The sequence below is a fragment of the Bos taurus genome, chromosome 28 (genome assembly GCF_002263795.3).
Source record: "Bos taurus isolate L1 Dominette 01449 registration number 42190680 breed Hereford chromosome 28, ARS-UCD2.0, whole genome shotgun sequence".
Taxonomy (NCBI): Eukaryota; Metazoa; Chordata; class Mammalia; order Artiodactyla; family Bovidae; genus Bos; species Bos taurus.
This window is the reverse complement of record NC_037355.1, coordinates 5,393,881-5,402,235: the sequence shown is the minus strand read 5'-3', so window position 1 is coordinate 5,402,235 and position 8,355 is coordinate 5,393,881. Positions and strand designations below refer to the sequence as shown.

Sequence of the window (8,355 nt, the reverse complement as noted above, 5' to 3'; positions counted from 1 at the left end):
CAAGCTCAGTAGCTGTGGTGCATGGATTTAGTTGCTCCTTGGCACGTGGGATTTTCCTCAATCAGAGATTGAAACTGTGTCTTCTGCGTTGGCAGGTGGATTCTTCACCACTGAGCCACCAGGGAAGCCTGACAAATGGTATTTTTTGGATTGTGGTGAAATAGATATGATATTTTACCATTTTAAGTGTACAATTCAGTGGCATTAATTTATATTCACCTTGTTGTACAATCATCACCACTATCCGTCTTTGGAGCATTTTCACCTTACCAAACAGAAAATTTGTATTTATTAAACACAAACTCCCCATCCTCCGTCCCCAGCTTCTGGCAACCACCGTTCTCCTTCCTGAGTCTGGAAATTTGACTCCTGGTTACCTCGTATAAGTGAAATCATACAGTACTTGTCCTTTTGTGCCTGGTTTATTTTATTTAACAGAATGTCCTCAAAATTCATCCATATTTTGGTGTATGTCTCAATTCCCTTCCTTTAAAAGGCTGAATAATGCTCTGTTGTATGGATAAAGCATAGTCTGATGGTCACTTGGATTGTTTTTATTTTTTAGCTGTTGTGAATAGTATTGCAATGAACCTGGGGAATAAATATCTGTTTTAGTCTCTGTTTTCAATTCTTTTGCGCACATATCCATATATGTCCAGAAGTGGAATTGCTGGATCATATGGTAATTCTATTCTTTTTTTTTTTAAAGAAACTTTCCATACCGTGCTTTAGATTTTTAAACTCAGAATTGGCTATATTGGCTGCATAAGTTATGTCAATGAGAATTTCTTTCCTCCCTCTTCCTCTTGCACATAATCTTAAATTCAGCTGCAACTGAAGGACAAGTAATAGTACCTCTTCACCCACTGTTTCAATTCTTCATGCAAATTGAGGCAGGTTAGAAAAGGAGGCTTTCAGAAGCCGAGACCTATCATAGCCTTTTTGATAGGTGACCCTAAAATGTGTTAGGGGCGCCATTCATACTGAATGGGGACAACAGATGTAAAGCTGGCATGGAGCGGGCGTCTTGCCAGCAGCAGAGAAGCCCGGTCAGTAGTACTTCATCCAGGCTGTGCTCACCTCGTTGCATATGGAGTCCGTTCAGTGTCATGTGGAAGAGTGGGCCCCAGCCACTTTGCTCCAGTTTAGTTTGCAGAAATTCTCATGCTTCCTTTTTTTAAAAAAAAAAATTATGTATAATAAGAGATCATGGTCTTAGCAGCCAGGCTGACTTGAGTTCGTACCCTGTTCTTTGTGACTTGCTTTGGGTGCTTTGGGCAAGTAGCCAGTCTTTAGAGCACCAGTCTGTACTCCAGGGCTGAGGCGGGAAGGCTGGATTTTTTATTTCTTTTTTAATTAAAGTGTATTTGATTAACAATGTTGTGTTAATTCCTGCTGTACAGCCACATATCTCAGCTATACATATATATTTATTCTTTTTTATATTCTTTTCCATTATGGTGTAACACAGAATATTAAATATGGTTCTCTTGGGTTTTTTTTTTTAAGATGATTGTGAATTTGTAAGTGACACATATTTAGTAGGGTGCCTGGCACATAGTGCTGTGTACTGACCACTGCTGTTCTTCAAAGCAGATACTATTTAATAGAAAGTGCAAAAAGTGAAAATGTTAGTTGCTCAGTTGTGTCTGACTCTGTGACCCCTAGGACTGTAGTCCGCCAGGCTCCTCTGTCCATGGAGTTCTCCAGGCAACAATACTGGAGTGGGTTTCCACCTCCTTCCTCAGGGGATCTTCCTGACCCAGAGATCGAACTGGGGTCTCCTGCATTGCAGGCGTCCGAGCCACTAGGGAAACCTGTTGTTTAATGGAAGTTGGCACCAAAATAGCCACCTGGAGCAGCAGTTCTCAAAGGTTTGGTCTTAGGCCCCCTTTACCCTTAAAAATGACTCGGGATCCCAAGGAACTTTTGATTACACAATCAAAATCTTATCTCTATTTATAATTATCTCTACTGATACTCACAGTATTGGAACTAAAGTCAAGACATTTAAAAATATTTCTTAATTTATTTGAAATGGCAATAAGCCCTGTACTTTTTATTCTAAATAATGTGTCTCATGAAATCACTGTTTTCCAAAACAAGAGACATCAGTGAGCAGATGACCTTTAGATTTTTTGCAAATCTCATACATATCTGGCATCAGAAAATAAGCCAAATACCCCTCTCTTTACACCATGATGTGTCTGCCTCTAGGAGACTGCACTATATTTTGTGTCCTGGTTTTGGTTTGGCTCTGAATTTGGCTTTTGGATTTGGATTTGAAAATGGCTTTGACCTGCAAACCTCTGGAACGGTCTTGGGAAGCCCAGGGTCCTCAGATCACACTCTGAAAACTTCAGAGCAGGAGTTTCTCTGTGAGTCTGAGCTGGGTCTCTTTCTTCTCTTGCAGGATCTTGCTCTTGGCCGTGTGAGCAGGAGCCCACCACCCCAGCCAGGTAAGCCTGCCAGCAGGCCGGACCTGCGAAGCCATCCTTAACTCCACAGCTGCTTCTGGTTTGAAAGTGTGCTTTTCAAAAAAGATGCTTTCTGTTCCCCTTGGCTTGCAGATTGAATGTTCTGATTTGTCCCTCCTCCTGGGCAGGCAGACAGGACTGCCCAGGTGGCTCAGTGGTAAAGAACCCACCAGCCATTGAAGGAGACATAGGAGACATGAGACTCGGGTTCAGTCCCTGGGTCAGGAAGATCCCCTGGAGGAGGGCATGGCAACCCACTCCAGTATTCCTGCCTGGAGAATTCCATGAACAGAGGAACCTGGTGGGCTATAGTCCAAGGGGTAGCAAAGACTCAGACATGACTGAAGCGACTTAGCACACACGTACAGCAGACAGGGGTGAGCATTCCTCTGAGAAGCCTCTTTGGTTTGGAGTTGCCTACATTGGGGGCCTCAGGAGGAGTCGCTTGCAAGTTCCAATTATTAGTTTTCTTTCCTTCCTTCTTCACTTCTTCTTTCCTTTTCCTTCCTTCCTTTCTTTTCTTTCTTTCTTCCTTTCTTTCAGCTCTTCAGCTATCATGTGGATGCAGTTAGAAAAGTCTGTGTTGAAATCCTCATAGGGTTGTTTTAACATGGGTTATCATTATACCCAATTCAAGGCAACATCAAAATCTATTCAACAAACCTGTTGTTTAAAAAAAATATGAGTGGAGTTCATTTGTTTTGATTCTTTCTTTTCTCTTCTGCAAAGCCTTTTATTCTCACACATTTATGTGTAATGAGAACATTGTAACTGATGAGCTGCTTTGCTGTTGTTCTGTTGCTAAGTCGTGTCTAACTCTTTTGCAACCCCATGGACTGTAGCCTGCCAAGCTCCTCTGTCCATGGAATTTTCCAGGCTAGAATATTAGAGTGGGTTGCCGTTTCCTTCTCCAGGGGATCTTCCCAACCCAGGGATAGAACCTGCATCTCCTGCATTGCAGGCAGACTCTTTACTGCTGAGCCACAAGGGAAGGGTTGCATAATCCTGTATAGATCATTTTATCATTCCATGTCCTCGTTTCACATTGATGAAGTTAGGACTTATTTAACCCTCATCCAGGCTTAGAAGCCTGTTTATCAGAGGATTAGAAGACTTGTTATGTGGGATAAGTCAATTATGATCATTAAGGGATTACTTAGAAAAATTTGGGCTGAGCTCCAAATTGTTATTCTTACGAAGATGAATAAAATTCTCCGAGACAGCCGGTACCATGGTGTGATAGTGGTGTGCATTTCATTCGTCCTTCAGATTTCTAGTAAAAAATTTTTAACTCCTTTGGCGTCTTCTTATCAGAAAGCAGCTGTTTTGATGCCTGGACTATTATCTTGTTCTTCCTTTCTCTGCTCTCAGCTTCACATTCAACCTCCTGCCTTTCTGGAAGGAAAATAAATATTGTCAGGGTGGTGCTAGGCTTCCTTGTGAGCCTGTCCTTTTTTCTTTTTGGCCAGTTTTGTTAAGGTCAATAGAATTCTAGGACTCCATGGACGTCCAGAGCGACCATCATTTGTCTCCATTTACTTAAAATATTCTCAGACTGTTAAGTTCCTCATGGTCTTGCCCAAGTTTCTGAGTCAAAAGCCTAGTTTCTGAATTTGATCTATTAGGAAACAGCACCATTGAGTGTGGGGTGTGGGGGCGGGGGTCATTTGCTTGCTGACGGCAGCAACAATACCATATGTTGTCAGGACCCAGATGTCAAGAGTGAGGTGGAGACTGTGCTGCTTGGGCATCAGGAAATGCATTAGCTTATATGGAAGACTAATCTCATCCTCAGGTTCGTCTTTTTTGCTCCTATATTCATGAAAGTTAAAGGGGCATTAACATTTTCCAGATTGTGTTTAAAAACATTTATATGCCACTAGCAGCCAGACTTAGAAAGGCTGACCCACCTCAGGGAGACAGTCTTAAAATCTGAAGACCTAAGGGGAGAGAAACCCTGGATCCTCCGGTTATACGTGTCCTGGAGCAGGGTTGGGTTCAGTAATTGCTTATTAGATACTTTCTATAAGTGGAACCCTCTGGTAAGTGCCAAGGGGAAGAAGATGATTAAAATGCAGCCCTTCCCTTTCAAGAGTTTACAATCTTAACGGGAAGGAAAAAAGTATATACAAGTAGCTCTAATACAGGGCTCACATCCTGTAGGCATCAGATGCTGAGATAATGCTAGTGAGCTGAGATGACCCCTCCACGATGCCTGGCATGTCCTGGGCACTTAATACACACATTTCAGTGGACAAATGAATGCATTTAGACATGTCCATTTTGGTGTACTTTATTCACAGCAAAGAAAAAAAAGGATGTGCAGAAAGAGAGGATTTGAGAGATTTCATGGGACCCAGAGATTATGAGAATTTGGTGAGGTCTCCAAGGGCTTAAGGCAGGCGAGTCAAAGTCCCCCACGTAAGATGCCTTTCTGCTGTGTCCCAGGACAGTCCTACTGGTTCCTGGCCTCCTCTTCCCAAGCCTGGGAGAACGCTTATTAGTTCTCTGTTTTCCCTGAACTCATCACTTGTTTTCAAGTGATGGCTTGACCAGAATAGGATTTGGTCCTTACTTTGATAGGTCTAGTACCTTGGTTTCTCATGGACTGGTTCAGTGTAATCAGATTTAAAACACAAAACCAATCCTGCTTTGTACTAGGAATTCTTTTTCTTAAAAAAAAAATCAGTCAATTAAGTAAGTAATTTCTGGCTGTGGTGGGTCTTTGTTGCTGCCTGGGTTTTTCTGCAGTTGCTGCAGCGTGGGGGCACTCACTAGTCAGTGTGCGGGCCGCTCAGTGGTGGGTTCTCCTGCTGTGCAGCACAGACTCTAGGGTGTGTGGACTTGAGCAGTTGCGGCACACGTACATGGGCTCAGTCGCGGCAGCCCCCCGGCTCTGGAGCACAAGCTCGGTAGTGGTGGCACACGTGTAGTTGCTCTGCAGCAGCGGGGTCTTCCCGGAGCGGGGATCAAGCCCACGCCTCCTGCCTTGGCAGGCAGCACTGAGCCACCAGGGAAGCCCCTTGGAACCATTCTTATTAACGGACGAAATGACACAACTAGGGGTTTCTTTCTTTCCCCTCTTTTCCAGTTTCTTGTTCTTCCCATTAATTTCTGTCTGGTTGACTACGTGACAGTGTGCTCATTATATTACAAATGATTTTTTCCCCCCTAAAATGTAATTCTGATCAATTTGATCACATGAGGGGGGCTTCATGATCAAATAGTCTTACTGTATCTGCAGCCCATTCCCTTTTTCTTCTAATAATTATGGTTGTACATTATTGCAGCTTTATCTGCTTTCTCTTTACTGTATGGTAGGTACTGTTGAGTACTCATTTCATGTTCCAACAGCACTGAGGTAGGTATTACCATTCCCCTTGTAGAAATAAGGGAACTGGGTCCAAGGGAGCAAAATGGTTTGTTCAAGGTCACAGAACTAGCCATTTATGGAGCCCTGAGGACCTGGGCTGTCCCAACTCACTATGACCGTGGCCCCAGGGAAGGGTGTCCAGTTGAAGGCTGAGTCATCCCATTAGTCTTATAGAGATGTCCCAATGTGATCTCTTCTGCAGGCAGCTATGAGAAGAACAGAAAGAAGAGTTTGTACAATCAGATTGATAAGATGGCCATATATTGATCATCCATAAAGATAAGCCTACTGATACTGTGTAAAACCGCATGGAATCCTAATATCACTTTAAGGATGTGTGGTGGGATGACACTGAACAATTACTGCATATTCTGAAACTGCAGTGAATGCTGAGTGAATGACCCACCCACAGCCTGAAGACCTACTTGTATCAAGCCTCTTAAAACACACTTGTCCTTAAGGGTTATGAGTAGTAGATCTTTGACAGCTTTGTGGGTGTTTTGGTGGCTTCTCAGTTTAAATGATAATTTGGCACGATTTCTGAAGGGTGAATGTGACCATTATGAATATCAGCGTATTAGGGATTATCATTGGGAAATATTTAAAATGCGTTATGTCAGACATTGTGTATGCTATCTGCAGCGTTACCATTCATAAAACGCCCACAGTTCTGTGCTGTAAAGACTGCATTCCCTTGGTGACAGGCTGCTCACACCCATCTTGGTTCAGGAACCTGAGAGTCAACACAGCTTTTTTAGAGAACATGTAGTTTTGTAAGTTTTCTTTCCGTTGTTTATTAAAAAAATTTTTTTTAATTTATTTATTTGGCTGTGTCTGGTCTTGTTTGTGGCACACAAGCTTCCCTCTAGCTGTGGCTCACAGGCTAGGTGTGGGATCTTAGTTCCCTGACCAGGGATCGAACTCACATCCCCTGCATCGTAAGGTGAATTCTTCACCACTGGACCACCTCCTTTGCTTTCATTAAACATTACTCTTTGGAGAAAATATCAGTGGAAGATTTCAATGGAAGCGTTCCACATTGGAACAGTGGATGGTGTTAAGATCTGGATTCTGAAGTAAAATATTGTTTTTCCTTGATAAAAACAACTTTCCCTGGTAATTAGTTGAGTGTCTGATAGAAGCAGAGAAGCAAAGCAAGTGTCCCCTCTGAGAATCACTCCAAATTCTGCAGTCCTCCTGCCCTGCGTTTTCTATGACCTGGGAGGCTGTAGATGAGGCTCCTTTGTCCCCTTTACACCTTGAGACACAATAGGAGTCAAGGCATGGCAGCCTTCCCTTCTGGAAGGTTGTTTAGAGAAAGGAGTAGAGTCCACCCGTTTGGTGAAATGTCCCAAGTATCTGTATTTAATAACCTGCTAACAAATGTGAACATGTTTTTTTTTTGGCTGCTGTGGCACTGAAGCTTCTCTCTAGTTGTGAAGCTCTGGCTTCTCTAGTTGTGGCGTGTAGGCTTAGCTGCCCTGTGCAGCATATGGGATCTTGGTTCCCTGACCAGGGATTGAACCTATGTCCCTTGCACTGGAAGGTGGATTCTTAAACACTGGACCACCGGAGAAGCCCCTAAACACATTGTAAAAATCAGATTCCTCGATTCTGTCTTCTCCTCAATGTATAGAGGCAGCTGCCAACCCTTTCTGTTTCAAGCTTCTCTTTCCTTCAGTGGGAACAGCTCTGAGGTCGTCTTCCCACTGTGCCGCTGAGAGTACTCCAAGGACAGAGGTGACCCAGACACTTCAGGAGAGTCGAGCTCTCAGTTGCCTGAGCCAACTCCCATGTATTTGCAGACAAACATCTGGAAAATGGAAAAACATAGTTTAGTGACAAGAACATTAAAGAACCTTCATTTTAAGGTTGGACAATAACAGGGTTTACTCTCCAGGTGGTGAGATTATTAACTTAATGTCACTGTTGCTGAAAAGAGAGTGGGTCAGGAGGATGGTCAGGTCCCAGGCCATGTCAGAGTCCCTGGGACGGCTGCCAAGTGTGGTTTCTTGGCTTTGTGCAGGAACGAATTCAAGAGTGAGCTGTATTAACGTGAAAGAAGATTTATTCAGGGAGGAAACACACTGCATAGACAAAGGTGGGCCACCTCAGAAGGTGAGAGTGGCGTGGGGTTGTCAGTTTTTATAGGGGTGGCTGATTTCATAGGCTAATGAATGGGGGAAGTAGTCCTGCTATTTTGAGGAAGGGGTGGGGATTTCCAGCAGTTGGGCCACTACTCACTTTTTGCCCTTTTATGGCAGGCCTTAGAGCTGTCATGGCACCGATGGGGTGTCCCTTAGCTTGCTGATGGGTTACAGAGAGCATGTACTGAGGCTCTAGGTCTAGTGGGAGTCAGCTCATCTGCCATCTTGGACCTGCTTGGTTCTAATCAGTTTGTGTTTCCTTGGGTTAGGTCATTCTTTTAAAGGTTGTGCCCTGCTCTTTCCTGTCTTATTACCTTGGGCAATTCACTTAACCTTTTATGCGTCACAGTTTGGATAT

General features: G+C 43.5%; 1 protein-coding gene across 6 annotated transcripts in view; it reads left to right on the top strand.

Moving 5' to 3' along the window:
* Positions 1–8,355, top strand: part of SIPA1L2 (signal induced proliferation associated 1 like 2) — a 246,583-nt gene that overhangs the window by 63,213 nt on the left and 175,015 nt on the right. For 5 of the 6 annotated variants that reach the window (XM_010820432.3, XM_005226228.5, XM_010820433.4 and 2 more), the window contains exon 2: positions 2,414–2,459. The exons of the other annotated variant lie outside the window; for it this stretch is intronic. The gene's annotated coding sequence lies outside the window, so the exon portion shown is untranslated. The remainder of the gene's footprint in view (positions 1–2,413; positions 2,460–8,355) is intronic. 6 annotated transcript variants of the gene reach the window in all.